The sequence below is a fragment of the Thunnus albacares genome, chromosome 4, assembly GCF_914725855.1.
Source record: "Thunnus albacares chromosome 4, fThuAlb1.1, whole genome shotgun sequence".
In the NCBI taxonomy this organism is placed as follows: Eukaryota; Metazoa; Chordata; class Actinopteri; order Scombriformes; family Scombridae; genus Thunnus; species Thunnus albacares.
Window position 1 is genome coordinate 16,192,132 of NC_058109.1, and position 15,483 is coordinate 16,207,614.

General features: G+C 38.9%; 1 protein-coding gene across 5 annotated transcripts in view; it reads left to right on the top strand.

Moving 5' to 3' along the window:
• pparg (peroxisome proliferator-activated receptor gamma) overlaps window positions 1-15,483 on the top strand; it is a 34,911-nt gene that overhangs the window by 1,742 nt on the left and 17,686 nt on the right. The window contains exon 1 of one of the 5 annotated variants that reach the window (XM_044348181.1): window positions 10,297-10,372. The exons of the other annotated variants lie outside the window; for them this stretch is intronic. The gene's annotated coding sequence lies outside the window, so the exon portion shown is untranslated. Of the gene's footprint in view, window positions 1-10,296; window positions 10,373-15,483 lie in introns of those variants that run through there. 5 annotated transcript variants of the gene reach the window in all.

Below are 15,483 nucleotides of genomic sequence, written 5' to 3' on the forward strand. Positions count from 1 at the left end.
GACTGTTGTAATTTGAAAATGTCACCTTGGGCTCTGGGCATTTTTCAATAATTTCACACATTTTACAGACAATACCAGCAATCAGTGAATCAAGAAAATAATCAGTAGATTAAGCAATGACGAAAATAATTGCACTGTATTGTCACCCAAAAATAAATGCAGCGATTATCTGTTTTACGCTAATTTTAAGACTCTGCAAGTTTATTTTAATTGTGTATTGATGTCACCTAAAAGCAAGAAAGATATGAAATTAATTCATGGCGGCTTTGGTTTCCATTAACACAAGGCAGGCGATATGTTGTTGATAATAAATGAGCTAAAATGTGCCAAACCACCTTCAAATCTGCAAAACCACTCTTTCAAAGAGTGATGCAGTTATATCTTCTTATACTCAGTGATATCAAATTTAGTGGAAATCAACAACTCTGTTAAAAAAAGCAACATATCCTCAAAAAACATACAGTAAATATCTGACAATAAAAAGCAATAGGCAAGAAGTTGTCTTTTACCAGAAAAAAATGCTCTCTGACCTTTAAAGCCAATCAAATTATTGGAAATAAATAGCAAAATGAGGAGGTCTCAGAGAGTAAAAATCAGCTGCTTGTTCCTAAAAAAGTTTCAGTAGGGGATTGTCAGAACGCTATCATAGCTTTAAAGTTATTAAAGGTTAAAAATGTCATCACTGATGTAACATGGCTATTTAAAATTAGGAGAACTTATGATTAATTTGTGGTTGAGAAATATGTTTTGGAGAAGTTATAAAAGGAGCTTTCTCAGATAAAGAATTCTCCTCTGGATTGATCTCATAACATCCCTTTTTACACTTCTTTTGCCTAAAATTCATGTTAAATTGGAAATCATGGGGAAATATGGCATAATTGCCATATTTTGGCCTTTACTATATATTTATGTTTCAAGTGTCCTCTTCTTTGGTAGCTGTTTGAGTTTTGGATTTTCTGTGCAGAAAGTGTAGAAAGTTGTGTCTAGTACAACAAAAGGATATGGTAGAAATCTCTGGTTATTTAAATCAGCAACAGGAAAACACAGATTATTGGTAAAATCATCCTGTAATCTCTGCATGAGCTGTTTAAAATCTGATTGACTAAATGTTTTGATACAGCGCCAGTCAGTCAGTGATTACCGGTATTATTATTGCTTATCAAGTTATATAATTCCCAAAGAGAGGTGTGTGTGTGTGTGTGTGTGTGTGTGTGTGTGTGTGTGTGCGTGTGTGTGTTTGTGTGTGTGTGTGTGTGTGTGTGTGTGTGTGTGTGTGTGTGTGTGTGAATAATCTGGACTTTGCTCTGTTGTCATAAATGAAAGGAGTGCCTGGAGATACCATGCTATGTTTATGTTATGTCCCTCACACGGTCTGAAAGTCATTTTTAACTCTCTGTAGGCACCATACCTCCACACATAGCTTTGTTTGAGCTGGTGTGAAGACATAGCTCAGGTTTTTAAAGAAGTTGGATTTCTCACACTGGGATTCGTCAAACGATAAGAAGCAACATTTGCTTGTGTTCTAAGCAGTGGCTTTAACAAGTTATATATGAAACCTCTGGAAGAGCTAAATACAGTCATTGCGTGAATGTATGATGAAAGGAAGACATTTGTTTCTGTGAAATAGATGAAATAGATGTAATGAGAGTTGACACGCTTCACTTTAGCCCACAGATAATAAACAAACCACTTTTACCTCCACACCGCCAACATCCTTGTTTGGTTACTATAATGCAATTTTTCACATTGTTGTTGTGAAAGTTTTCAGATAAGCCCACTTTTGATTCAGTGTTATCAGATGGAATTGAGACCATGTTGACGCCGTTTAGCCATAAGTCATCAATTTGTTTTTTAAATTAAGTGTAATTGTTAACTTTAGGGCCAATCACGTTACCATTTACTGTCTGCTTATAGGCAACATTTTGGCTGCAAAATTGGATTTCCTTTGACAGCAAACAAATTTTAGTCCAAAAGCAGGTTGTTTGCTCTTCAAAAATGCAGCTCTACTGGTTAATGTTTTATGTCTCCATCATGCTTTGATGTCCTCTCTTTTTTATTGTATACCACAAAATGTTTGCAATCTGAACTGTCTTCCTGGAGCAATCGTCTTGCTAATTGGAATTAAGGAGGATCATGATTTATGATGATGATGATGGTTTGTGGAATATATTTGGCAGAACCTGTTCATTTGTTACAGTACTGCAGACAGTTCGATCTCACATCCAGCTATGGCTGGAAGGTGTTGATCTACAAACTAGATGGGGTTGAACAAAGTGATCTAATTCTTAAAGTGTTCAACTAATTAGATAGCAATTGTTCAAATGTTTAGTTGGTTTTTGGCAACTATTTGATTATTTGATTTGAAAACTGAGAAGGCTGGCTGTGTTACATTTATTTTCTTTCAGTTCCACTTATTTTTATTTATTAAGTTTACCAAAGATTTTACAAAATAAATCAGCTGCAACTGTGACACGGTTCATATTCTTTTTCTCTCAACAACAAGAAGACATTGTGGAAAGAAAACGTTTAAATCACATCTGCTGTCTGAGAACTGATTCATATTGAAAGCAACATCAAAGCAAGTTCTCAGTCCGAACCCTAACTCTCTTTACACTAAATGCAGTCCATGCTTGGATAAAGAAGATCACATGTTGATGCAAAAATTGTATAGTCTATTGCAACATTTATATTTGAAAACAAATGTTTCTCTCCTTTTGTCCTTCCATCTACCCTTAGGTTGCCTTTTTTGCAGCCAAAAAGTTGATCTTTACAAGAATGATAATGTTTTCCCCCTCAGACATTAATGTTTAGAAGCACCTTTTCCGGCACCGTCATTAATAGCAAAGACTACTGAGCAGCTGCAGCCACTTTGACAGCAAAAATAAGCAAATAATAAAACAAATGTACAAGCTGTGCAGTATCACATTGATCACTCTAACAGCTTGATTCCACCAGACATGCTGTAGCATATTTCTGGAGCGTCCCAAAAGCGGCTCTCCACTGTACCCCGCTAAACATACACGCCTAGTCTATATTTGACGGAAGCCGTGTCAAGTTGCACAGAGCAGATCAAGCCAGACAGGAAGTCAGACACAGAAATGCCATAGAGCATCTTGTCAGTTTTCAAAATAAAGCACCCCATGCAGACTCCTAATCGTAGATCACATCACTAAATCAACATTACATTATAACCGGTGGCACCAGGCCAGAAGTCAACCAGTCGGAGGATGTTTGTCACCATGGATGACGAGAGGTTCATCTTGAAAGTGGAAAATTTTATGACACCACTGCTGCAATGACAGTCCCGGAGGGGTGGCTCTCTTCTCTCTGGCGCTGCTGGAGCAAAACGCTCCACTTCTGAAACGTTTCCACTGGGGTATGACACCATGCAGAGGACAGAACAAAACGGTGTCACAGCCGGGACGTGACGCAGCCGTGCCCGATGGAATCAAGGCGTTACACATTGTTACCTCTGATCCTAGTCACCTGCTTTGGATTCAGTGCATAGAAATTAACATCTGACCAGAGAGCAAGAATGCAAATTAAACTGGACTGGGCAAGACATTATAGAATACTGGTGGTAAAATGGACATTTTCAATTCAGACCAAGTTAAAAAAAAAAAAAAAAAGTCAAAGTATTATAAGGTAATGCTGGTTTTATGCAGTTTAGATCTTACTTTCATAGTTTTGGCCATAATTCCTATCAGTAATAAAAACATTGCGCAACAAGTTAACAGCTGAGATCAAGGCGACACCAATGAAAGGAAGCCAGATGGGCCATGAAATGTGAGTGGTTAGACAATCATACTGGTCTTAAACAAAGCCCCAAGTTAGCTAAACATATTTGGAAAAAAGGCAACTGGTCAAAGTGTGATCCAAACTGTCAGTTGTAAACATCCATGACAATTTACAGACCAACTTCCTTGCTCAATTACCATAGTTGTAGCAATGCTACTTGGTTCCCAGATCTCAGCTATTACATGCATGAATACATTGTTATCATGCCCAATAGAAATTATGGCTAAACCTAGGTAAATAAGACTGATGTTGGAAAAAAAACATAATTATCACTAAATAAAAGTCTTAAATTAGTCCATAAGGCAAGACCCCAAGATCAGGTAATAATGCAGGACCCACCGAAGGGCCCTTATCATTTCAGCTACTACCATGCTTTAGTGGTGCATCCTCCCAAACAAATTTAAAAGAAATTACCATAACTTAACTAACTCAAACATAAAGACACACGTCCACTAATAAAAACAAACAAATATACTCTAATAAGAAGAGTTTTCTTGCCAATGCACTTTGACATAGATATTATTCAACAGACAGTAGGATATCCAGCAACCTTTGTCCCAATTTCCCTTTTAGAAAGACGTGGGAGCAAACAGCAGCTCCTCAGGTCAAACCATCTTTCTCTAATGGGAACTTCAGATTGACTCAGACTTTGTGTGCACATGGTTCTGCATGGTTTACTGGATGTGGTATTGCTTGAGGCATCACTAGTACAGGTCTTGCTGAGGATGCTGTACATAACCAGACCCCTTGATTTTAAAATGGCTATTAATTAAATGGAAGAGGATCTTGGAGAAAAAGCAAGAATAGAGACTGTCATTAGCTTCTTGATTTTGGGAACTTTTTTGTTTTGTCCACATAATTAACTAATTTTTGAAACAATGGGTTTGTGATTTCAGACATAGGTAGACCAAAACAGGCATCTCATTCCTAGATATGATTTTAATGACTGAAATGACCATATTGCTGGCAGATTTGATCAGCTAGCGAGCTAATTAAGCTAACATTGGTGAGTTGGTGAAAACACTGTCTCCAAATTGCTTGTATTGTTTCCACCTGAGTCTTGTAAAAATGAGAATCTTCTTCATTAAGTTCTTAAATATGCACTTAATGGCTACATACATGATATCATGATATACTTGTTATGATGTAGCCTCGATGCATACTTGTTTGTATTTTCACACAGTATATTTTCACTTTTAACATTAATAGAGAAATGGCTTTTAGGATATCAGGACTAACTGATGTGTTTGGAAAACGCTATCTTAGGTAACTTCTCTGGGGTTTCTGGAGTGTAAACTTCCCCAAATCCATTAATGAGCAGGACAGAGCTGCTAACTTTAGGATGGTTACTACTGTTGGTAGTGAGCTAATTAGGTGGACATGTTAATGATTGCAGCTTACATGAGAGCACACACTTACATTAAACACACAGTTTAATGCATCCCTTACACATTTGCTCATTTTTGGTTTTGGAAAGGCTAAAAAAAGACGCCACCCTCCAAACTCTTTAAATGCTGAGTATTTGCTCTTACCGCAGCCCCAGGCACGCTGCCCCAGGCACGCTGCCCCAACATGTAGAGAAAGCCAAAGATTGACAGACCTGCCATGCCTAGTTAATTAGACAATCACTGTTTAGAGGAGGGACTTTGTGAATGGTCAATTGTTGAGCCAACTCTGACATAAATTTTTCACATTTTAAATCAACCTTGAACCTTCCTTTTTTCCAAACAACAGTTTCCTTTGCGTAGACCTTTCCTGACACACATGCTTACAGTGTGTTCTGTGAATGAGAGTCACGTCATGTGTTGTTTTGTTATTGTTCTGCCAAACAGCAGCTGAGAGAGCACACTCCCGTCTTTTCCTCTACACTTCGAGGAACAGGGCATGACCCTTCCCATATTGTACCTCTCCCTCTTCCTATCATGCTGCCCTCTTCTCACTCCCTGTCTCTGTCAAAATACAAGTTTAGCTATAAATCCTCACCACTGTCATGTCTCACATGACTCCCACAGCTGAGATCACAGTTGCATTAAGAGATCTTTAACAAGTGTTACATCATCATGAATGACAATTTTATTGAATCAGTCGTTTATCACCATATCTGCCTTCTTCCCTCATCGTCATCCTTCCCCATTCTGTTTCTCCATCCTTTCTAACACTTTCAATGCAACACCTCTCCGGCTCTAAAATGTGTGTTCATGTATGTTTGCAGTGTGTCATAAATGGAAGGAGTGCCTTAAACTATACTTTGTTTATGCTGTGCACACATGTGCTCATACACATATGTCTTTCAGTGTAACACATGGCACATGCGAGGCCTTGACAGCATGCACCACTCCTTCCCCCTTATCCAGTGAGGAAGCTCTTGAGGCTCAAGGGACTCATCAACCATTAACTCATAACTATTTAAAGGAATTAGGGGAAAGTTCATGTCCTTAGATTATTGTGAAAACTACAGATTCCCAGAGAGCAACATATGAAGCTGACACACACACACACACACACACACACACACACACTCCTCTCTTTCAGTGTTTCTCTAATAATGTGTGTTTACTGACCTGCTCATGTGCTGTCCTTATCTGTATCTGAAGTTAGTTAGTTTTGAGAGTTGTGATGTACTTACATGCCCCTGCAAGTGCAAATATAAGCAGAATGTGTATCTGTGTGTCTGTATGTGTCTTTAAATGTGTCTTTGTTTACATGAAAGGGTTTGAAACATTTCTTTACAATTCCCCAACGTGCTGTTTCAGTGGCGTTCCGTCACCCTGTCGTCCTGTGATACAAGACACACCTCACGTCCCAGTCACATTATGAATCTGACAGCAATGTAGAACATATCCTGAACAGTAGTGTGTGTGTGTGAGTGTGTGTGTGTAAACCTGGCAGGCTCAGCCCTCCCATTACAATGGATAATTAAATTATGAGACAATGATCAAAAGGCGGATTGACAGATTGAAGAGTTAGATTAGCCCTTTTTGTTTCTAAATTGTTGCAGGAACAAATTATATCTTAAACGTTTGTTGATCTGGTATACATACAGTATACTTAGTGTATGTATGATTTGTGCATGATGACCAAGTAGACAAAGCCAGACCCGGTCTGCCCAATCTCGATTAGTTGATTTTGACAGTCGGGAAATAAAATTAAACAGTGTGTGATGAATAATTCAATCGCATCATTTGTCATCTTATTCAGTCACTTGTCGTTTTTGTTATGATTAGTCAAAACATGTTTTATTTACATGACTGGAATCAGGACGTTGCCATTACATTTGTAAGCAGGAGTGTCTGCAAGACGAACAACACAGACAATGAGGAAGAAGACCATCTATGAATGAGAAGAAGTGCGATAGAAGGTCTGAGCACATGCAGTGACTGGATGAATGGGATGAAATGGGAGGTAGTAGGACAGAGGAGAGGCTGGACCAGGATGAAAGGCGTGAATGATCCTGGCTCAGTCTGAACTATAAAAAACTTCCAAAAAGTGCAAACTAGTGAGATGTGCTTTGAGTGAGAGTGTAGTTATTTTATAATCGACTTCATCAGGTCTTAGTGCAGAGGCACAGCTTAGTTTTAAGGGATATTTTTTAAAATCCTGGGAAATATGCCTATTCACATTCTTGCTGTGAGTTAGATCAGAAGATTAATACCAGTCTCCTGTCTGTGTGCTCCCCGTAAAACCACAACTTGTCATTTTAATATTACCGTTTGTGTTTGAAATAATTAAAACAACATATGTTCACTTATGAACTTTGGACATGGTCGGCTTCAGCCCCATAGTTAACGCACAGACCTTAGAGTGGTACCGAGCTTCAGTTAGCTCTCTCTTTCTTAGTCTGCAGTTGGTGTTGCCCTATCTCTCAATCCACCATCTTTGCTAAACTTGGCACACACGAGAGTTTGTGTTCTTGTGAGATTTTTGCAATTGTTCTGTGATGTGATTTTACTCAAAGCCTATATGCCATTTCCATGACCTGTACCAAGCTATTGGTGTGCATTCACCAGACAACTCCTGCTTATTCTACAATATGTAATCATACATATCCCATCATCTAGTGTGTTTTCTCTGTATTGTTTTTGGGCATTTTTGCCTTAATTCAACAGTGCAACAACAAGGTCCCCGTGCAGTTATGTGGCATGTGCTGTAACCATTCAGCTACCACCGCATTTTCTCAACTGTTAGTCAGTTGTTCATTATCTGTTTCTGTCTGGCTGCCAGCTGTACTTAGACTTCACTGCTTTAGTTCCATGTTTCTTTCCGCTGGCTCACCAAAAAACACGTTCTAGCCTCTCGCCAACACCTGCAAGAGGAAGGGTAGCAAGCGACCACCAACCACAGCAACTTTTAGTATTCACACCTTTCGATGTGAGCACACAGTGGTTAAGAGTTAGTAAAGACACATTGCTCATGGTACTGAACACTGACACTAGACTAGTCATAGGGCATTGTGTTGATTAGTCAAACTCATGTTGCATTTAAGTTGATAATGCATTCTCTTTTTTTACTACATGATTACTTTGGGCACACATAATTTGCACAAAAATATATAACTTGATGTAAGGAAACACAAAACCTGGTCTCTTGAATGATGGAAAACCCATTCTACGATCTTATCTGATAAGTTATTTTTCAGTTTTCTCCCAGACCTGAGGTTTGTCAGATGTACTGTAGTTTCGACTTGTACATGAGGTTTATGTTTCAACCTACCATACTGTACCTTTTTCAGACTGTTAAACATGGTGGTAGATTTGTCATAGTGTGGGCAGCTGCCACCTGTGAACTAGGTTAACATTTGCATGGCCTTGAAATGAAGCCAAAATACAAAGTCATTTTACATGAACAGGTGCATTTACAGGTATAAACTCTATTCCCAAATCTGTATGTCAAGACAGTTAAGACCTTGAGCACAATGCTGATTGAATTCAGGTTACCTTATTTACCTTATTTAAATATCAGAGTAATGATGACTTTCCTTCTTTGAAAACATGCGCAACATTTTGAGTAGGCATTAAGTCATTCTGATGAAAAAGTGTGGCTGTACTCATCATTAGGTCAGTGATACTCAAACAGTTTTTCATTAACGTCTTATTAATGTTCCTTTCCACTCAGTTTCTGCAGCTTTTGTACCTCAGTAGTTGCTTGTTGACCATTCTTTTCTCTTTTCTTTCAATCCTTCAAAGCTACTGTCAAACTAATATGAGACCACTTGACCCTACCTGTCCAACCTTGTCCCCTTTGGGTAAAATAAAATAGCTGTGAGTGAATGATTGATGGCAGCAGATAGCTGCAGCTCTCTGTCTCTGGATTGTTCAGTCTTGCCTCTCCTGTGTCTCATTTCCTTGATTATTGTTTCACTTTATTTAGGGTCGCTTTCATTTCACATATAATACATTTTTCTTTGAAAATATGTGTTTATCCCCATATAGTCACGTAACTCGTGCTCAAATGAAAATGGAGGCAAATGGGGACAAACCACTTCTCCATTGTTTGACCTTATGCAAGCATTTCTGTGTATTTGATTTAATAGAATCTGAACACATTTATAGTCGCAGAAAAATATTCCTGTAGCATGTGCCAGGCTATGTTATGTTGTGACACACTTGTGATCAGCTGTCTTTTTATTTTTACAGGGACAGTGCACATTGATCAATATTACTGTAAATGTGCCAGTGTTAGCTGAAAGACAGGTGAATAAAAATGTATACAATTTTAATATATCTTTTAAAAACTATGGTGGTTTAATGATTTGAGATAAAATTCTAAAATCATCATTAAACATATGTTATTATATGGTATAGTATAGCTAAAATCTGTTCACCCTCAGATAAAATGGGAACAGTAACGGGCACAGCTATCATATTCTGGTTAGAAACTGATACCTACGAGTAACCATTATGATATATGAAATTAAATCAGTGGGCTAGCACACTTTTGTGCTGGTATTGCATGAGGAGGCAGAAGTGACTGCGTCACTGCTGTCACATCGACACCGAGTGACTGAGTGGAGGGAGAGAAGTGCAACCAGAGAGGCATGATGAGGTCGCCTGTCAGTGTGAAGCAACAGGAAATCATCTGCATCTGATGTCTACCACTTTACACACACACACACACACACAAGCACGCACACACACACACACACACACACACACACACACACACACACACAAGCACACACACAAGCACACATGTAATAGACAATAAAAAAGACAATACTTTTAAGCACATAGGCGCACATACTACACAATACAGGGCTGTTTGGACATGCAAACAATACACATAAAAATGAGGAATAAAAGACATATACACACATGCACAGGCCACATGATAGTTAGCTGTCTGAACTTATGCTGAGCCCAGACTCTGTCAGAGAGAAAATGTGTGTAGTTCCCTTTCTATGGGTCATCACTTCCTGAGGAAAAGCATGACCACACACACACACACACACACACACACACACACACACACTCACACACACTCCGGTCTCCTCTCATCTCCTGTCACTGCCACTGCCACTTAGCTGCTAGTCACTGAGTTGACACTTAACACTCTAAATTGAAACAGGAGAAATAAGGTGAGTGGACTATACCCTGTGTGTGTGTGCATGTGTGTGTTTGTGTGTGGCTGCCATTCAGTTGGTCATGTTACAAGCTACATGTTATTATCTGCCATATGTGATAAACATGCTTTAGACTGTCAGGTAGCTGGCATTTGGACATTTAATTATGGTGTGTGATTAGCTGGTTTCCATTTTTAGTCTTTTAAGAGCAGACATCAGTGCTTATCAGTGTGATACTGTGGGTCAACTGGTTTTATTTGACACACAGTTTGCCTTCTCTCAGATACTTTGTCACCTCATGAGCTGGCTTGGGTTTGTGTGAAAGAGCAATGTTGTGATATTTGGTAGGGCCAGTAGGCTCCGAAACCTGCTCATAGTTTTTCGTTCAGGTTTTTGTAACTCTGTCATGTGAGGTAGCTCCATACTGTCCGTATTCTTCAGACCGTCCTCTGTCTTTTGTGCATTTTTGTGTAAATCCACAAACTGAGTGCTCTTTTGAAATAAAGATACAAAGTTTAAATTAGGATTAGATGTGAAGTTGTTTATTAAGTTATTATATATATTTTAGGATTAAAGAATAGCTCTCTCAACAATTCAAACTGTATGTAGATGACTATGTTGTCTGAAATGCAGAAAAGCACATTTCCTTTAAGTGTTGCCTCCCCCTCAACTCGACCCTTTCAGCCTGACCTCAGGTTGACCTGATGTTTACAATGCTCCACTTTCCTAGCTTTGGAAGATGAAATACAGAAATTTGATTAAAAACGTAACAGAAATCAGAGAAAGGTTGGGTGCTGTTTTACTCAGAGCTGTGCCAAGCAGACAGAGATTGTGGTTTTTAACCTCGCACTGTGCCAAGCTTTGAAGTTTCATGAGTAAATTCAGTACCAACCAAGCAAGTGGGTTTTCAAATGCGAGGAGACTCTCGATTCTGATGAGAGGGCAGACCAGACCTCTGGCTGCACCTGGTTTTCCATTACTCTCCTGTTTGATCATTTAGATAAAGAGGGGGAAGGCCCTTTCAGGTAATTCTTCCTATCGTGGCTTCACACCACCAAAGTAAAAAAAGTGCTAATTTCCTGAAGAGTGAAGCAGGATGGCATTCTGCACCACTTTCAACCTTTTATACCCTGCTGTTGATGTGAGAGCACCTGATTACCATTTTATTTTGTAAAATCAGCTACTTAAAGTATAGCATCATCACAACACGTGATTTTTCCGGTGTCCCACAGTTTCCTCATGCAGGGCTAACCAGGCAAAAACCAAGCACACTGAATCTTTTCAAAGAAATTGTGGGGACTGTGAGACGTGCAGGCGGGCATATCTTTGTTTTAGTCACTGACGCTGAACCACATGCTGTTTTACATGAAGAGGTCAGGAAGTCACAGAACTCTGTGCACTCACTTTGTTTGTGTCACACTTACACATTTATATACACGGGACAACTGTGATAATATAAAAGGTTTACTATGCAAAAGTTTAAAAAAAAGCAGACCACACCTTCTAGAGGGTAAAAACTCTGTAACCTGTCACTTTGTCTTGAGGATGTTTTAAAGAAACTTGTCAAGTATTAGAATGAGCTAAATTAGGGCGTTTGTATTTTCCTTTGTATATACTGCATTATTTCAGGGTTCTCATGTAGCAACCCAAATAACAATGCTTTTGATCAGGTGAACGCGTGGTTTGACACTAGTGATGCAGCTCTCACCCACAGAGTGGAGCATAGTTTTTATTCAAACAGAAAAGATAAGAGTGGTAATGCCTCTGAATGCAGCAGGGCAGGTTCTGCTTTTTGTCTTTGACATTACTAAATATGCCAGACCGGCTTCTTTGTGGACTACTGTTGTGTCTTGAACGGCTCTGCTCTTTGTGCATTTTCTTTGCATGACTGTCAAATGACTCCTACAGTGTAGGAGGCTTTCACACCCTCAGAAGAAATTATGGTGATACTGAATATTTCCTGACTGCAGGGCTTATTCATTGTGAGTTTTTTGAGTTATTTTAGTTTTATTGCTAAGCTTTAAAAGCGTTTTCTGTGTTGTTACTTTCTGTATATAAACTGATGAAAAAAAGCCAGGTCATTTAAAATTCAATAAAACTTTTAAGGGATAACTTACATATTAGAGAACAGATTAAAACATGCAACATAGAATACAAAATTGAAGGATTTCAGCCACTTTCTCTACAGAAATCTGATCCCCAGCCTTTGCTTCAGTCTCTTCTGGACTGAATCATTGCCGTTGTGAAGAAATATGAACGTGAAAAAATATTTCATTCGTTTTGCAACTTTGTCCCTGAAGGAAAGATTTCACATCTCGCTGTTTGAGCTCTTAGTTGGATCTCTTTTTTCCTGGACTGCTGCTTTCAGGCTGGGAGGACAACGTCATTACCACTCCTAAAGTTAACATAACTTTAATTTACTTAACATGCTTTATTAGATGATTGTTGCGCCCAGTGTGTTGGCTCACGAACCACACGCAGCATCAGTGTGGTTCCTAAGTACAGTAGCTTGCCAGACCTGCCTGCCAGTTTGCCGTTGGTCTTTTGTTATTATATCATGTCTGATGCAATAGTTGATAGAAATACTCCTACACACTGTACTCTTACCTGGAAGACAAGTTCTGACGTGGAAATCTGAGAACTGGCACATGCTCACACACACACCCATTCGCAAACACAACACACACTGCAAAGCCTTACTTATCATCTGTCACCTTTTCTAATGTCTGACAGGGTGTTTGCCCATACATCAGTCACAGACACAAACACATTGAATTCAGCAGATTTGGTCCGTTTTGATAAACACTGTCAGGAGAAAAGTTACAGTACAAACTTGTTTCACCTTTGATTACGACATGATTTAAGCACTTTGGTTTAACTGCCAAGCTGCAGCAGCCTTCCTTTTTTTCTTTGTGTGCTGAAAAGCCCTCTGAATATAGAGCAGCACTGACATGAATCTACTAAAAGATGGGGTTTTCTCAAAGCCTCTTGGGTGCAGTTTGATTTCTTGAAGTGGTCTGGGGACTCGCTCCCTGTCACCCCTCTCACTTTATCTCTCTTATACTTCATCTCTAGAGCTCTCTCTCCCACTAGATTTCTGACTCTGTATAATGACTTGATGCCAACCAGGACACAAGTTGCTCCAAAGCTCACTCTATTTTCGGTTCAGATCGGCTGGCAACCAGCCAACAAACGGAAAAATAACTAGGTTTCTCTGGTTATTAATAGTCAGCATTTTCCCCGCAGCAGCTTCCAAGGCAGTGGAAGCTACAGCCTGCAGATACACACACACATTCCTGTTTCTCTCTTGTTCTGAAACAATGTCACAGTCAATGTGAATTTTAAGTGGATCCCCTGCTGATTTTAGTTGCCACATTCCAAACAAGTAAAAAAGGAAACAATAAGTTATTGAGCGAGGAGGATGTTTGTTCCACGGGGATGTTTTGCCAAGTAATTTGGAGCCATTTCAAGCCATTTTTATACCTGGTGTGACTGTGCCATCTCAGTATTCTTATTTTAGATTTGTCCTGTTGCATAATTCATCGCATTCTTTGTTGCATCGGGCACTCGAGGTTGATTAGGGGAGGTTTATTTTGAGATTTCGTGTTGGTTACAAAGGGTTGTTTGCCAAGCCAGGTGGTTCAGTGAACAGACCTTTTACTCTATTGATTATTTATAAACTGTTGTTAGTTCTTCCTCCCTCTTAAAGATGGGAAAGTGATAAGATAGGTAGTTTCCAGTTTGGATGTTTAGGAAGACGTGGATCAGCTTTTTTCCTCCTAGAAAACCCCCATGAAAAAAACACAGCCAACAATGAATTGATCCTACTAACAAGTATTGTCTGTGTAGCTGAAGCCTAATTGAGCTTCCTCTGTGCCATAGATCTACACTGTTGTACAAAAACTATTACAGTGTTCCTTCCTACAATGAACATGTGCACTGAAGAATATTTTATCCCACACACACCATTCTGCTGCCATAAATACTTACAAGAGCACCAAATATGTATTAATCCATGGTGGAAAATAGTCCTCAACAAACATAGGATCCTATATAGAGTGAGATTTACTCCTGTTTGAGTAACTTAAAACTACAATGACCAGCTGTCTTGGGAAATTATTTAGACTGATTTAAAATTAAACTATATATATTTTGACCCATTCTTAAGGATTTACATCTTCGGTAGGAACAAATGGGGTCACAGTAGGTAAGTTGGAAAGCATTAAGAGACTGACTAGCACATTGTAGGTTTTGGTGGGATGGTATTATCTCATGGTCATTTGTTGATAAAGAATATCACCAATCTTATCCTTCAATATCTTAACTTTTTTTGATATTATTCAGCCTTACTTTTCAAAACTGCATCTTTGATTTGTGGCCTTGGTTCCTTGAAAATGTTGTCTCTTGTCATGAATTCAAACAGCTTCAAACAAGTTACTTTAGTCGTAGGGCCTGTAGTTTAGAAAGTCAATAGATCATAAAAACAACATATTCTACTATTTTCTGCAGAAGCACACGACCTTGTACAAACTTGCCACTGATTATATAGCCTTGATTTGTGAGGCTTTCGTGTGTACTGTTGTAAACGCTGATGACTGGACTTTGACCATCTCGGCTGACTTCTCTCCTCCAATGGCTGATCATCTGAGTTAGATATTGGAAAGACTGAAAAGAGGAGCTTTCATTCATTTGTACAACACAGAGCTGAATATCTAATGGGAGTTGTATGGTAGACTCCTGTGTCGGAGACTTTCTGAATGTTGATTAAATCATTTTTCATACATTTTCAGGTCCATTTGTTCATTTCTCTTCAAGTAGCAGATAGTTGTTAAAGGATAAATCTGGTCATATTCTATGCTGTCAACAAATCCCATGAAAAGACCAAAGCCAACAATGAAATGATCCTACTAACAAGTATTGTCTATGAAGTTAATGCTTATTCTTCTCTGCTGTACACCTCCGTTGTTCTCCGAGTGTCATGTTCCTTCATATATGAAAAGTGTAGGTTATTTTGAGTCAATCCCACATACATCATTCTGCTTCTTTAAATATTTCCTGGAGCACCAAATGTGTATTAATCCAAAGCTGAAAATAGTCCCCAACAAATACATATCAAACTACTGTGC